Here is a 15,401-nt window from a genome sequence, read left to right as displayed (position 1 = left end):
GATAGCTGCTGAAATTTCAAACTGGGACACCTGTTGAACACGGAGTTGAATAATTAAAAAAACCACAAATAATTAAAAATTAAAGACCAATTGCAAATTGTCTTAGACTAGCACTCTCACTCTCATCATGCTAAAATTGAATTTGAAGGTGTACAACCCCTTTCCGTTAAGTCTTATTGTGATTGGCTGAACAAAGACCAAGGTTTACAAATGAAACTGTATGATGTATACTTACTAATGCTTATTATATAGCAGACTGTGTGTGATAATCAGTATAAGAAGAGCTCTGGGCTCTGTCGTAAGTCCCATGTTCCCTGCATGGCGTAGTATTTAGTCGTGGGGCCCCTGCCATTGCCCAGCCTCACAATTATCTTTTTATTCAATGAAACAGAATATTTTTAAGGAGAAATACAAAAGACTGAACTTGGCAATGTATTCAGCCAGCAGGGCTCTGGCTCCCAATCATGGGAAGTGGCTGTGAGACCAACATTCTGGGAGCCTTTGGCGGCTTATCTTATCCCAGCCTCCCCCTTCTATTCACTTTTATATAAGTCGGAAAATGTGTCACTGTATTCCATAACCCAGCAGCACAGCCCAGGCCAAACATAAGCCCCTGGAACATAAGCGCCTGGAACATAAGCGCCTGGAACATAAGCGCCTGGAACATAAGCGCCTGGAACATAAGCGCCTGGAACAAGGGCTGTGAAGCTAAACGGCTAGAGGGCCTTGCTCCGAGTACTTACACTATTAAACCACCGCAACCCTCTTTAATAACTAGTTTCTATTGGAGGAGGAAATTGCAGTGCAATTGGTGGGATCATGATGACCAGTGGCATAAGTACCATGGGGGCAAATAGTCATGGGGCTAGAGTTCCCTGAACAGGGTCACAGGAATCAAGATTTCTGATTTAAAGGGACATTGCACAGACCAGTTAATCATTTTGAAATCTAGTCCCATTGGGGGAACACTGTTTTATTGCAGTTGATGGATGGCTGTCATCAGTTTTAGCCATTTTCTAACCATATCCCTATCCCCCGGGTCTCACATTGTGTTTATAAACAGCCAGGTGGGGTGTGGCCTGAATCTCAGGGCGGGTGTGGCTAGAAAAAGAGGGCTGTAAATGGCACTCTTCATGACAGGGCCAGCTCCCTGGGATCTCCTATAGCCTAGGGTACCCAGATTATTTGAAAACTCAGGGACACATCTAATAAATGCATGTTGCAGAGCTGCACAGATCGCATTTAAATTCAGTAACCATTTTAGCTCTGAATTTTCTGGTTGCCCTACTATAGCCGGAGTATTCAACCAGAGATTGATAAAGCTGCTGTTCTTTAGCAATGTCTGCGGGGCCACAGGTGTGACTGTTGTACAAACCTCCATTAGCCCTACCTGTTTTCTAAATTATAAGTATAACCCACTTCTTGTAACCTATAGCAACCAGGCAGCAAGCAGTAGTATATTGTTTAAAAGCAGACTTATTGTTGTAAAGAATCAGAACAGTGGTTGAGCCGCACTGTGATTATGGGGGGGGGGGGTCATAATTTGCAAAGGGCTATAAATCATTCAGATACAAGCTGCACGGTCAGTAGTTACTGTATTGCTTTAGTTGCCCTTTAAAAGAGCTCTGCACTGCTGATTATGTGTAACCTCAATGCCATTTGCCTCTCACAGACACAAGTGTTACCCCGGCACAGAGCGACCCAGCCGCTGCCCATACAATCTATGCACACATACACACACAGGGAGTTATTTCCTAACTGTGCACCCGCGTTTGTGTATTTAAAGAGCCGCGAGCCAAAAACAACATTTTATGAGCTGCAGCTCGTATGGTCCTGCCCATCCCTATTTATATGGCTGAATAATTCCCATGAATAATTATACTGAGCAGTGTATAATTATAGTGCTGTCGGTAGAGCAGTGTAAACATTAGTGATACAGTAGTGCTAGTGTTAGCCACGTGAAAGGGCCACACTGTGGCGGTTACTTACTGGAGCTCAGTTCTCTTTCGTCCTCATCAGTTCCGGAACCTGTAATACATTGCAGGCATTACCGTCAGGCCCGGACTGGCAATCTGTGGGTTCTGGCAAATGCCAAAGGTGCTGCTGTAAGGTGCCATAGACACTCACTATTTATTGGGCTGTTTGGGCCTCTCTGTACTTGGAATGGCAGGGCCTATTCTGAATCCCAGTCCTGTCCTGATTACTGTTGCCCACCTTGTAACCCCAACTGGCAGGGCCCATCTACTAGGCTAGACTTCCACCCCCATAGAGAGTGACTTACTGACATAGGTGCTAAACTGCACTAATCCAGTTGCCTGTGGAAACCATGCTGTTTTCATTTCCTTCCCAGCTCAATTGTTGGCCGGTTGCCGCTGGTAACTGCACTGATGTAATGTAGCACGCATGTTATTAAATAGCTCATTAAGTTTCTGTGAATGAAATGAACCCGTTGATGTGACAGTGACATTCCAACAAGTGCAGGCAATGTACACAGTGTGCATGTGTTGTTTGTTTGCTTGCCTATATTTGACCTGCCTGTAACGTCCCTGCAACAGGGAGTGCCCCAGGGAAATTGCAGGCAGGGTGATTCATGAAGGAGCGTCTTGGCTCCCGCGCCCGGCCCCATATGGGCACAGAGCGTGAATTTCCCTCGGTAATACATTGCTATGGTGATGCCACAGCCTGCCACTATAGGGGAATGATATCTAAACAATAATTAGATTATTTGATTTGAATATAGAGAAAGTGTTTTAGGTCCTGGCCAAAATTGGGCCTCTGTGTAAATGCCAGGGCCCCCAACAGTATAGTGACTGTCTGGCATCTTACAGCAGCCCCTCTGGCACATATTGCCTGTTTAGGCCTGATTAGGCACCTGTAGGGATTTCAGAGGGATTCCCAAAATCACCCCCGGGTATGGGGACGTGGTACTGGTGGGTTTCTAGCCAAGGTGCCCGCAGTCCAATACCCAGGGTAGTGCTGATGGGCTGCCTGCATGGCTGGTTTAGCAGGTCCCTAGGCAAACCTCAATGCAACCTTGTCATATAGAAGTGAACGGAAATGTATTGTTTTCTATACGACAAGCTGGTGAGCCATAATGGGGTCAGCACAAACCCAATCTACCTGCCAGGAAGCGAGCCAACAGCTCGGCTCAACAGCAGCATAGAGAGACCAGTTCTCCCTGTATGCCAAGCATGAAGGCTAATAAAGTTGCATCTTTTACAGCCACTATCACTAAAGCAATAGAATGTGTGCAATATTACTCCTATAATAAGAAATATTCCTCTTTATTACATTGCAGAACTCCAGCCTGACCTTTAGTGGCGGAAGCGGCGGAGCCCCCGTAGGGATGATTCATGCTACTATAGGGCAGGATAGAGTTCACTTAACATTAACCGCTATCCGCGTCAATCATTATTTGTACGGATCAAGGTCCTGTCGCTCTATCTGCTAACCTTTGCCGCTGTAACAGTTCACGTAAGGGGTCAACCACTAAGCGACAACAGCAGCCAAGAAAAGACATTTCAGACATTCGTTCAACTGATTTTGCTTCTCTAATTATTATAAATGACTGAAAGGGAAGTTAATATTGTTAAAACCATGGCATATTTAGCTGAATGCCTCCCAGGCCACTCTGGAAGTGTGTTGGCTCTCTGTGTCCAGCCATTTTGAATCTATTGCCCAAAGACCCATATCCGATGTGTACCTTTCAGCCATAGGCTCTAGTCAACTGGAAAGACTGTTGTGAGTGTGGGGATGCCAGTGGAATCCTGTTATAGGTATGGGATCCCTTATCTAGAAACCCGTTATCCAGAAAGCTCTGAATTACAGAACAATCCTATTGGGTTTAATTAATGTTTTATTGATTTTTTTAGTTGACTTTAGGTATGGCGATCCAAATTACGGAAAGACCCCTTATCCAGAATACCCTTGGTCCTGAGCATTTTGGATAATGGGTCCTATACCTGTATTTGTAGAGCCACATCAGGCTCGGTCTGGCAAATGCCAGAAGGGCTGCTGTAAGATGCCATAGGCAGTCACTATTTAGTGGGCTGGTGGGGCCTCTGTACTTTAAATGCCAGGGACTATTTGAAATCAGAGTCCGGGCCTGAGCCACAGTATCTCGGGCCCCAGCGTGCCCATAGCAGGGAGCTTAGCTGCCTTCAACTCCCTGATACCTTCCTGCCTTTTCCCGCGGCGGCTCAGAAAATCTCTTCCCCTTCTACCAGCATGAAAAGTGCATATATAATGTAGCGATGAGGGCTGAATGAGGGCTGTTGAGAATGCATTTCCATAATAATCTCTCGCTCTTTACATCATTTATTTAGAAGCACCTTATGTTTGATCTGTAGGGTCTCTTCACATATCCTCTTGCTATGGAGCCAGTAATAAGCACTAATGCCATGCAAAGGGACTAAAGGAAACTAAACCCATGTCTGGCTTTGTAGCCACTCACATTTCCTCATTTGAGAGTGCCGCTTGGCTGCCGTCGCGCTACAAAGGCTCGGCACGAGGGCGCACAGGAAACCCCATGCTACTGTTCCGGGGGCTTTGCAACGGTTTTTGTGGTGTGTATGGGCTTTGCTGTTAATTCTCAAAAGGAAAGTGATCTGAACCTGTCTGTTTATACTTTCATCTCATCTTCTTGCATTTATTATAAAGGGGAAGTTAAACCTTCTGTTGCTTTTTAGTTGTTTTTTTTTCAAGTTGGGGATTAAAAAACTTTTCTATCAGTCTTTCCTTTTTGTACCTGTTGTGTTATAATGATTTGCTTCCCTGTTCTACTTTTCTTGGACCTGTGGGTGTCTGGTTGCTAGGCCCTGTGACCCTGACAACTATAAAGCAGGTTTCCAGTAAGCTGCTATTGATCTTCAATTCTTCTATTTAAATTGCAGTATCTGTTGGTCCTTTGGTTATTCTCTTTGCTGCTGGCCCTGACTATATGTATTTGGGGTTGCTGTCAAACGGGGAGACTGGAGGATGCAGCAGGCTTGGGCAGATAGGGGCAGGGTTGGTGTAGATCTGGGTGAGGGTTGGGTGGTACAAGGGGTTGTTTTTCAGGCCTTACTACCTTATATGGCACCCCTGAATATACTTACTAAATACATACTTACTAATAAAGCAGTTTACTAGTATTTGGCTCTCCTCTAGCCTAGACACTCATTCCCACAATTAGGCCCACACTGGGAGTCAAAATAGGCCCTGGCATTTCAAGTACACAGAGGCCCAAACAGCCCCCCCAGCCCAATAAATAGTGACTGTCTATGGGCTCTTACAGCAGCCCCTCTGGCATTTGCCAGACCCCACAGCTTGCCAGTCCGGTCCTTCCCTCCTGCCTTCCGTTTAGGACTGTCAGACCTGTACAGAAGGGTCACAGAAGTGAGCAAGGTATAGTCGGAAGAGAATTCATGGTATGATGTAGTCAGAACCAATAAGGGGCAGACAAATACAGATTCCAGTGGCATTGACATTTACAAATAACTGTAAAACCCCTGAAAATGTGTAATGTATATTGGAAATCAATTTGCTTTTATTATGCAAAATGCTATAATTTATGTGTACGGGCCCCTTGGGTACTGAATCTCGTTATTGTTGATTTGCACTTGGACTAAAGCAGTTCCTTTCCTAGGGCCCCATGTGACTTTGGGGGCCCATGGCAATTGCCTGAGCTGCTCAACTGTACAAACAAGCCTGCAGCTGCTCTTATCTAGGAAACGGCGTCTGCCCAAGAGCAGAACCTGGCCCGATGAGCCCTCTGCAGTCTCACTGCTATCTGCCACTTTATCTGTCCTGTTCTGCACTCATTTCCTCCTAACGCTGACAGTCTGCAAACATTCTGCTCCCAGATAATGAGCCCTTTATCTTGCCCTGTGTGCTCTGTCATAAAACAAGTGTTGCAACTGGCACATAGCATGACGCTGTGCTCAGAACTGCCCCCACCCAATGACAAAGGAAAACATAAATATATAGACATAGACAGAAATAACCAAGGGGCCATGAAAGCCCTGAAACTAGGTGCCCTCAACCTAAAAATGCACCTTCAAGGGGAAGTACAACCAAAAACAAGTTTTTGCACAATAAAAGATAATGTCATTTTAAATGAATTTACAATATAAATTTGTTACACATATCCAGTGATTTCAAAATATAATTGCTGTTGAAACGAGCGTCTGGTTATCCATTTCTGTTCTCTGCTTTTATGGTTTTGAAATCATTGGTTTTTGCCATCTGATTTACAGGCCTTGGCTTGATTGGAGGAGATCTGGCTTTTGCTTTTTATTGTTACAAACGTACCAGTAAGGAGTGCAGGAAGGGACACACGTGTTGGTTTCCCAGTAGAAATTATACTTACAAATAACTTTGAATGTATTTTTGAGGCTTAGAATTAGAAGTGTCACTTGTAAAAGAGAAAATGGAGTGGGCTGCATTGGGTCCTGACAGATGAGGGTCAGCCATGGTGGTATAAACTTGCACAGGCCCGGATGGGCAGAAGTGTACTGGACCTGGACCTGCTGACTCACAACCCAACCTGCCACCCTTCTATGATCCCTACCCAGACCCACTACCTGACCCTACCCACAATGGAGAAAAATGCCATTATTATCATGGGGTAAGAAGGAGGGAACCCAAGCTAGGTATCCGGGGAGTACCCCCATGGTCAGGGTATCAGGGACTTTCTGCCCAGAACACAACCATTTTGCGGGTATTCCACGGGTACCTGACCTAATGCAAGACTGGTGGGCCCTGTCACAGTACCACTGCAGTCACAATCCAAGTTGTCACATGACTAGTCAGCCACTCTATTATATAGTCCCTCCTTCAGTTAGCCCATCGGAAAATAAAGTCTGCTGGAAATAACCTATTTTACTGAAATAACCACTATGGCCCAAGTTGTCCGTGTAACCTTCCCTGTCAGTCACGATCAGTGCGATGGAATGTGAGCGCGCCATTCACACCGTGGCTCTCCAGTGCTCTTTGTTTGGGTTTTTTGGCCCGGAGCCACGGCGCTAACCACCACTCGGGCACAGATAATGTAAATGTCTGACTCTGAAACGTTTCTAAAGTGAATAGCAATGAGTTGGCTCCGTGAGCGGCTTCTCTGATGCACCCTAATGAAATATTTATCCGAGTAGTCGTTAGGAAATGAACTCGTTACTGGAAAGAAAGTCACAAGGTCTGAGAAGAAGCAGCGAGAGGGTTTCATGCAGCTGTCTCTCTTCTTCTCCTCGAGGCAGGCACTCGGGTTTAACCCATTCAGTAAGGGGAACTCTACTGTCGGCTTCCTTTCCTCTATCAATCCTTTCCTTCCATGCAGTCAGCACTTAATTACACCCCCCCCCCCCCTCCTTGTTCCATTATAATGGTATTTAGTGTCTAGCATAGGCAGTAGTACACTTCTGGTGTTTTCTGTCCCATTAGAGGTGTAGGTTATATATATATATTTATATTGTGTATAAGATCAGTACTTGCTATGCATCACATGAGCCTCCTCTGTATCAGCCTCATTGTTAAGTCAGCCACGGGCATTCCCAGCAGCAGTGCAATAAATGTTAATGAGTCTGTTAGATATAGGGTGTTTGATCCTGCTTCGGCCTTGTGGGTCACTGGATCCTCAGTGTATAGCTAGAATATCTGTTTAGGCCAATGCCAAGTTGAGCTGATTCCTAAGAATCTGCCCCGTGTGGCAGTAGCCTAGGGGCCCTCACAGAAATGGTGGCTTTACTGTGTCCCACTTCTGCCTCATTGGCAGGCCCCTGCTCTGCCCCGCCTGGTCTGGACTGGGATTCAAAATAGGCCCTGGCTTTTCCAGTACACAGAGGCCCAAACAGCCCCCCACCAGCCCAATAAATAGTGAGTGTCTATGGCATCTTACAGCAGCCCCTCTGGCATTTGCCAGAACCCACAGATTGCCAGTCCAGGTCTGTGCCCCACAATGGGCGCCATGGTGACTCAGTAATTAGCATTTCTGCCTGGCCAGGGCTGGGGTCCTAGGTTCGATTCCAGCCAGGGCACTATTTGTTTGTATGCATGCTCTCCCTGTGTCTGTCAGTTTCCCCCGGGTACACCCACACTACCAGTGCGTACAGGCAATTTAATTGGCTCCCTACCATGTGTGCGTGACTGTGATAAACATCTGATACACAATCCCTGTAAAGCACTGAGCAGTATATTGGTGCTATATAAATAAAGGCTAATAATTCTTAAAAAGGAAAAAGGGGCCCCTGAAAGTGACAGCGACTGGGGCCCTTAGTGTGCCAGGCCAAATCACTCTGCCTCTCCCATCCCCCCCCCCCATGACATCTCTTGTTATTTTCACCATTAGAACAGAAAAAACAAGTTACATTGAAAAGTACTTGCAGGCCAAACGAGAGTGCAAAACCCATGTAACCGAATGAGCGCGCCGCGGTGGCGCAGGGAGGAAGTTTGGGGGATTTTTCTAGGCCCTGTGACAAGTTGTCATCTCTGAGAAAACAAAAGGAAGAGATTCTTGAGAAACCTTGCTTAACCCCATCACTGCTGTGTCAGCAGCTGGCCCTTCCCTTTCATGGGAGTCCCACTTTTCTTGGCGGGGAAGGAAAAAAACGGTATCTGTCAGTGAATTCCCTCCTTGTACCACAAGGTCACAGTGGGCAGCCATGATTATGATTGCTGCCCAATAATGTATCATAGAATTCCACAATATTCTGTGGTCCCAGGGCTATCTCATTAGCAGTTTTATAATGAGAATTCGCCGACAATGTGCACTGACCATTTATGATAAAGAAGAAATCCATGTATATTGCCACTTCCAGTTTAATATGAGTCAGGAAAGGGACCTGCGTTATTAATATAGCTTGTTTTCCGGCTCCGTATTCCCTGAACTTAAACATACATTTCCACCAATTTATGAATGGCTTTGTTTATAAAACGACAGACGCTTCCATATCCGTAATCTCATGTACGATCACCGTGTCTGATTCTGACAGTGGACGTGGGCCGGTTTATATTCTGAAATTATAAACAGAGAAAAATTGCTTGGATGTGTTTTCCCTTTAATAGCGCTTGGTATGAATATACAGTGTATTACGTGCCAATCTTCCCAGATGACCTGGGGGTATAAAGCTCCTTTCCCCTTCGCTACTTTGCAGAGACTTTAATCAACTGTGCTAACGAAGCAGGAAGTGAGAAGTGCATATCAAGGATTTTCCCTGCTAAAAAAAGCTCAGGCAAAATCACAGATCACGTCGTGAAACCTCAATTCATTCATCCATGACTGCTCCAGCACTCTCTGCCCCCCACGAGATTCAGTTAAAGGGATATCCACACCCTTACATATACAGCCTGGGAGATATCTTTATCACAAGGGCACTGATGGTGTCCCCGCAGTACATTATGTCATATTACTGTCCCTTTCTGCAGTAAAACTGTGGCTCAGATCAGCGTTGGGGACACAGAGCTTCTTGCACAACAAGCATGCAACGGCTGTGAGCCAAGATAGTAATTGAAGGTCAGACTGTTAGAGAGTGTGGCCCAGTGAGCGCTTGGAATCTCTGCCCGACTGAGAGTGCCAGGAAACAAAGGCAGCACTGTGTCACTGATTGCATTCTGTAACTGCTGCTTCTTCTTTCACCCCATTCTGGGGGGCGACATAAACAATTGCCATGTGTATTATTTGTCTGCTCATCCTAGCGCCACCCATTTAATAACAATTTAAGGGACACCAACTGGGCAGTGCTGCTATCCCAGAATTCCTTCCCAGAGGCTATTATCCCCCCACTGCTACTATAGGCACCATCTCTCCCTACTATACCTGCTATCCCACAGCCACAGTCCCTTCCCAGAGGCTATTATCCCACTGCTACTATAGGCACCATCTCTCCCTACTATACCTGCTATCCCACAGCCCCAGTCCCTTCCCAGAGGCTATTATCCCCCCACTGCTACTGTAGGCACCATCTCTCCCTACTATACCTGCTATCCCACAGCCCCAGTCCCTTCCCAGAGGCTATTATCCCCCCCACTGCTACTATAGGCACCATCTCTCCTACTATACCTGCTATCCCACAGCCACAGTCCCTTCCCAGAGGCTATTATCCCCCCACTGCTACTATAGGCACCATCTCTCCCTACTATACCTGCTATCCCACAGCCCCAGTCCCTTCCCAGAGGCTATTATCCCCCCACTGCTACTATAGGCACCATCTCTCCCTACTATACCTGCTATCCCACAGCCACAGTCCCTTCCCAGAGGCTATTATCCCCCTACTGCTACTATAGGCACCATCTCTCCTACTATACCTGCTATCCCACAGCCCCAGTCCCTTCCCAGAGGCTATTATCCCCCCACTGCTACTATAGGCACCGTCTCTCCCTACTATACCTGCTATCCTACAGCCCCAGTCCCTTCCCAGAGGCTATTATCCCCCCACTGCTACTATAGGCACCATCTCTCCCTACTATACCTGCTATCCCACAGCCACAGTCCCTTCCCAGAGGCTATTATCCCCCCACTGCTACTATAGGCACCATCTCTCCCTACTATACCTGCTATCCCACAGCCACAGTCCCTTCCCAGAGGCTATTATCCCCCCACTGCTACTATAGGCACCATCTCTCCCTACTATACCTGCTATCCCACAGCCCCAGTCCCTTCCCAGAGGCTATTATCCCCCCACTGCTACTATAGGCACCATCTCTCCCTACTATACCTGCTATCCCACAGTCCCTTCCCAGAGGCTATTATCCCCCCACTGCTACTATAGGCACCATCTCTCCCTACTATACCTGTTATCCCACAGTCCCTTCCCAGAGGCTATTATCCCCCCACTGCTACTATAGGCACCATCTCTCCCTACTATACCTGCTATCCCACAGCCACAGTCCCTTCCCAGAGGCTATTATCCCCCTACTGCTACTATAGGCACCATCTCTCCCTACTATACCTGCTATCCCACAGCCACAGTCCCTTCCCAGAGGCTATTATCCCCCCACAGCTACTATAGGCACCATTTCATGTTTCTATACCCAAAACCATATGCCAATAGCTTTGCACTAGACTGGTCAGAGCTCACCAACAATATCTGAATTGGGGCAAATCAATATCAATACGTTTTTAAATGCCTGTTATTTATATGTATTGCCTAGCAACCAAGATCAATATCAAGTTAGTGTTCTGCTTGACATAAGGCCATTCTGCTTGTTACTATGCACACATCCCTAACTACTAGCAGTTCTGTATGTTTGTTGCTGAAACCCCCCAATATATGTTAGTGGCTCTGTGCTGCTGATCCCCTTCTCATGACCCTATCACGTGTAAGTGATTTGAAGAGCACCGTCTGGGAGATGAACTTTAGGCACCGGATTAGAATTAACTCCTTGCATACCAGAGTGCTAGGGCCCTTGGAGACATGGCCACATTACTCAACCTGGAATATTTGTAATTATTTTGGGTAGCCATTTGTGATTTCTGATCCTTTTGTATTGATTTGCGTACAGTAGAGTCGCTTGGTTCCCTACTGTACAGTGAAACTCTATATATTTAGGGCAGCCAATGGTGACGTCAACGACTTGCTCCCCCTTGTACGGATCATTGTGAGGTTGGGACCAGTGGGATTGAATGAGTCAAAGCAAAGCGCAGCCGCCCAGCAGGACCCCTTATATAACCTGCCTGTTATTCCCCTTACATAAAGGAAAACGTGTTTTGATTGTAATTACGGTAAATAATAACGGCTTACGCAAGGCAAATGTAGGAATAGTGCATTGGATAAAGGCCCCTGTATCACTGGTGTCTCTGAATGGCCGCGTTTGGCCCGGCAAGGTCATTTTGGCTGAAGGTAAGGGGTTTCACCATCTCAGCACCCATCAGAGTATCACTCTATGTCATACTAAAAGTTCATTTAAAGGCTAACTTCCCCTTCAAAGTTGTTTCTGTCTTGTTTTTCATAGCATAGTGTTTCAGAACATGGTTGGAACCCTTATTTTATCTGATGAGCCTGAAGGCTGGGTGTTAGGTCACAGGCACTGTATGGGTACTGGCGCTTGGAATGCCTCGGCCTGGGTGAAAGTGAACGGGGTGCTGTGTGAGTAGTAAGACAAAAGCACCTTGTAAAGAATGTTGCCAGAACTTGACTGTTTACATTACTTTTTACTAGAGGAAAATCCCCCCCAGGCCGTGGTATTGAATAGCGGTGGAACCAGATTTCAGGCTGGAGAATCTCCATGCAGAGCTTATTGTTTGGGGAAGTGGCGAATGAGCAGGGAGGGGATTTATCATGCACCCAGGAAGTCACACTCCGGTGTCTGGGATCCCTCAGCTCCACACGCATTACATGCCCGGGCCTGTGTGCCCTTCAGTGTGGGCAAGAGTGGCATAGAGAGGGGTGAGGTAATAATCCAAGGGGTCACACATTGTGCAGCACTTACACATCATTCCTATTCTTGCCCCAGTAAGCTTACACTCTATGGTCCCTATCGGACGTACACTTGGGTGAGTTTATCAGTAGCTGATTAATCTGCCGGTATCAGGGCAGAATGCCAAACCAATCCCAGTAGGTTCCCACCAGTGCCCCTGGCTGGAGGAGGGCTGGGAGCAGCGGGGATACAATACATCCCGCAGGGCAGGAATGATCTAAATGCATGGGGGGGGGGCACCTAGGAAACAGGGCAATCCATAATGTGGGGTGGGTGTGACCCAGGGCAAAATCTATTAACCAGCCTGTCAGCTGTTCTACTACAGCAACCATGACCCCAGGCAGCACTGTCTCCTTGTAAAGTGACAGCTGGGGGTGACAGACTGAATGAGAGCCCACACTGGCTATAGAATAGCTAGGTCCCAAATCCTTACCTTACCAACTGGCCCATTCCTACCTGCAGTAGCCTTTCCATAGCCCTAGCCCATAAGGAAGCCTTAATGCTGCAGACTGCACTGCTTCTGTGCCAACATGTGTTCTGCCAGGGGGCCATTCAGCAGCCAGCCCTGCCCCATAGGCACATTATAGCGCCCCCCCCATTTAGGGAGGTTCATAAACCTGCTGGACCTTCAGGTGTTTGCCTACAACTCCCAGCATCCCCTGTCTCTGTATCTCCCCGCAGGGAGCCCCTATCCTAACCCTGTGAGCTTCCTGTGAGGCAGCAGCAGCCGCCGCCACATGAGTAATGTGAGCCGCCTGGAAGTGACTCCATCAGCACCTGTGGCTGCACATTCACCGCCCCCTGTGCCTGCCCGGCCCGGGAGAGCCGCTCCCTCCCTCCCCTCTGTCTGTGCTGCTGCTGCTGTGGGGCTGGAAGCGCCTGTGAGAGAGCAGCTTCTCCCTCCCTCTCAGCAGCCCCGCCTCCCTCTCAGCCCCGCCTCCCTCTCTCGGCAGCCCCGCCTCCTCCAGCCCCAGATCCGCCATCCTCACTCGGCTCCACTCAAGCTCTGCGACTCCCTGGGAAGCCCAGGCAATGCCTGCGGGGAGGATCCCACCGCCACCAGGAGGCCCGTACGCCGTGCTCCCCTCCCCGGCTTGGCTTGTGTAAGCGGCCGAATTGTGCCCGGCACCCTCATCTCCCGGCTCGGTGCGATCAGTGCCCCTGGCAGCTCGGATATCTGTGGCCCCGGCTTCCTGCTGCCCCTCACCCCTCTGGCTTTGCGGGCACCGGGACTGGAGGGGCCCCGCAGCCTCCCCCTTGGGCCGGATCGCTAGAAGGGAGGCTGCCCCCCTGCCCTTACTGTGGCAGCCCGTTGGCCTGTTGCTGGGATCTGTCTCTGGGCTCCCCTGCTGTGGGAAAGGACACAGGTAGGAACCTTCCCTGCTTCCCTGTGTAACCCCATGCCAGGCGGCTAGTGTTCCTGCTGTGCCAGCCCCTGTGCTGTACAATGGGTGGCATGGCAGTGCTACATGAGATATAATCCTGGCACGGTGCCCACCCTGGGTGCCCAGCTCCTACGCCGCCATCGCTTCCTATCCAGTGCCTGCAATTTGCCCATAACAAGGAATGGACAAAGTTGATTGGGAATGCTCTGTACCCTATGTGCCCTGTCCAGCGGGGTGCGGGGTGGCCAATGTGGGCACGTCAGTCCCTGTAGGCATGGTCCCACCTCACCCATTTATAGGTAGGAAGTCAGTCAGCTTTCACTCATTCACAGCCGTCACTGTCACCCGGGGGGGGGGGGGCAGCTCTTGTTGTCGATTCCGACTCCCAGTAACCCACCGGCAGTAGGAGGCTGCTGTAGGGGTGGTGGGAGTTGTAGTTCTCTAGCCTCTGAAACCCTGGGAGTTGCTGAATTGAGGAATGGAGCTGTAAAGCATTTTTCAATTGACCGTGGGATGACTTTGGCTGCTGCAGAACCTCTTTGGGGGAGGGGGGGGCAGAGCTAATGGTACCAGGCGTTCTTTGGGAAACACAACTGCGTGATTCATTCCATTTCCCAGAAGCAGCCGGCAGCAGCCCCAAGTTTCACTCCGGCCTTTTGTGTCCCACGGACCTCCCATGGTGACTAAGGGGGGAAGCTCATCACAGCTCATTTATCCACTGCTGCCAGCTTGCTGTCACTGCCTGTTGTGACTCTCAAATCCCTGTCTGTGCTTGGCTAGTGGGCGCTTGGCTAGTTGGCACTTGGCTAGTGTGTGGCTGGCTAGTGGGTGCTTGGCTAGTGTGTGGCTGGCTAATGGGCGCTTGGCTAGTGTGTGGCTGGCTAATGGGCACTTGGCTAGTGTGTGGCTGGCTAGTGTGTGATTAGCTAGTGGGTGGCTGGCTAGTGGGCGCTTGGCTAGTGTGCGGCTGGCTAGTGGGTGCTTGGCTAGTGTGTGGCTGGCTAGTTGGCGCTTGGCTAGTGTGTGGCTGGTTAATGGGTGCTTGGCTAGTGTGTGGCTGGCTAATGGGTGCTTGGCTAGTGTGCGGCTGGCTAATGGGCGCTTGGCTAGTTGGAACTTGGCTAGTGTGTGGCTGGCTAATGGGCGCTTGGCTAGTGTGCCCTTGGCTAGTGAATGAGCGGGTTCCTGGCCAGGGAGGCACACAGAGCGAGCACATGTCAGCTCCCACATGCATTTCCTGTTGCACTTTAAACACTGCGCTGACATCACGGGGCCAGCGGTTTTATGGCCGGGGTTCCATTTCCCTTTTAGGAAGGGCTTGTCTGAGCTGCGCATCGTTTCTGCCCAGATGAATGGGATTCATTAAAGTTCTTCCCACTCTATATGTCTGGGGCACATAACTGTGTGTATGTGCTGTACTATGGTATAAAGTCCACCTAAAAATTCAAATTTTATTTTTCCCACATAAGTGGGTCAGGTTTGTTATACAATGCATGGTTGCTAAGGAGAGTATGCATAGGAACTAGGTGGCAGTCAGACTCCTAAAATGAACTGCTGAATGAATGCAGAATATATGACTTAATATCAGGTGGACCAGGGCTGGGATGCTAGAGGGTGGCAGGTTGCCCA

At 48.6% G+C, this 15,401-nt stretch overlaps 1 protein-coding gene across 5 annotated transcripts in view; it reads left to right on the top strand.

Moving 5' to 3' along the window:
• The window catches only part of jmjd1c (jumonji domain containing 1C), a 185,939-nt gene that overhangs the window by 114,265 nt on the left and 56,273 nt on the right, over window positions 1-15,401 (top strand). The window contains exon 1 of one of the 5 annotated variants that reach the window (XM_031905353.1): window positions 13,335-13,754. The exons of 3 other annotated variants lie outside the window; for them this stretch is intronic. The gene's annotated coding sequence lies outside the window, so the exon portion shown is untranslated. Of the gene's footprint in view, window positions 1-13,334; window positions 13,755-15,401 lie in introns of those variants that run through there. One more of the 5 variants, XM_031905354.1, reaches the window with a different exon arrangement.

The sequence above is a fragment of the Xenopus tropicalis genome, chromosome 7 (assembly GCF_000004195.4).
Source record: "Xenopus tropicalis strain Nigerian chromosome 7, UCB_Xtro_10.0, whole genome shotgun sequence".
NCBI classification, from domain to species: Eukaryota; Metazoa; Chordata; class Amphibia; order Anura; family Pipidae; genus Xenopus; species Xenopus tropicalis.
The sequence above is the reverse complement of the archived record's forward strand: the minus strand, read 5'-3'. Positions and strand labels throughout refer to the sequence as shown.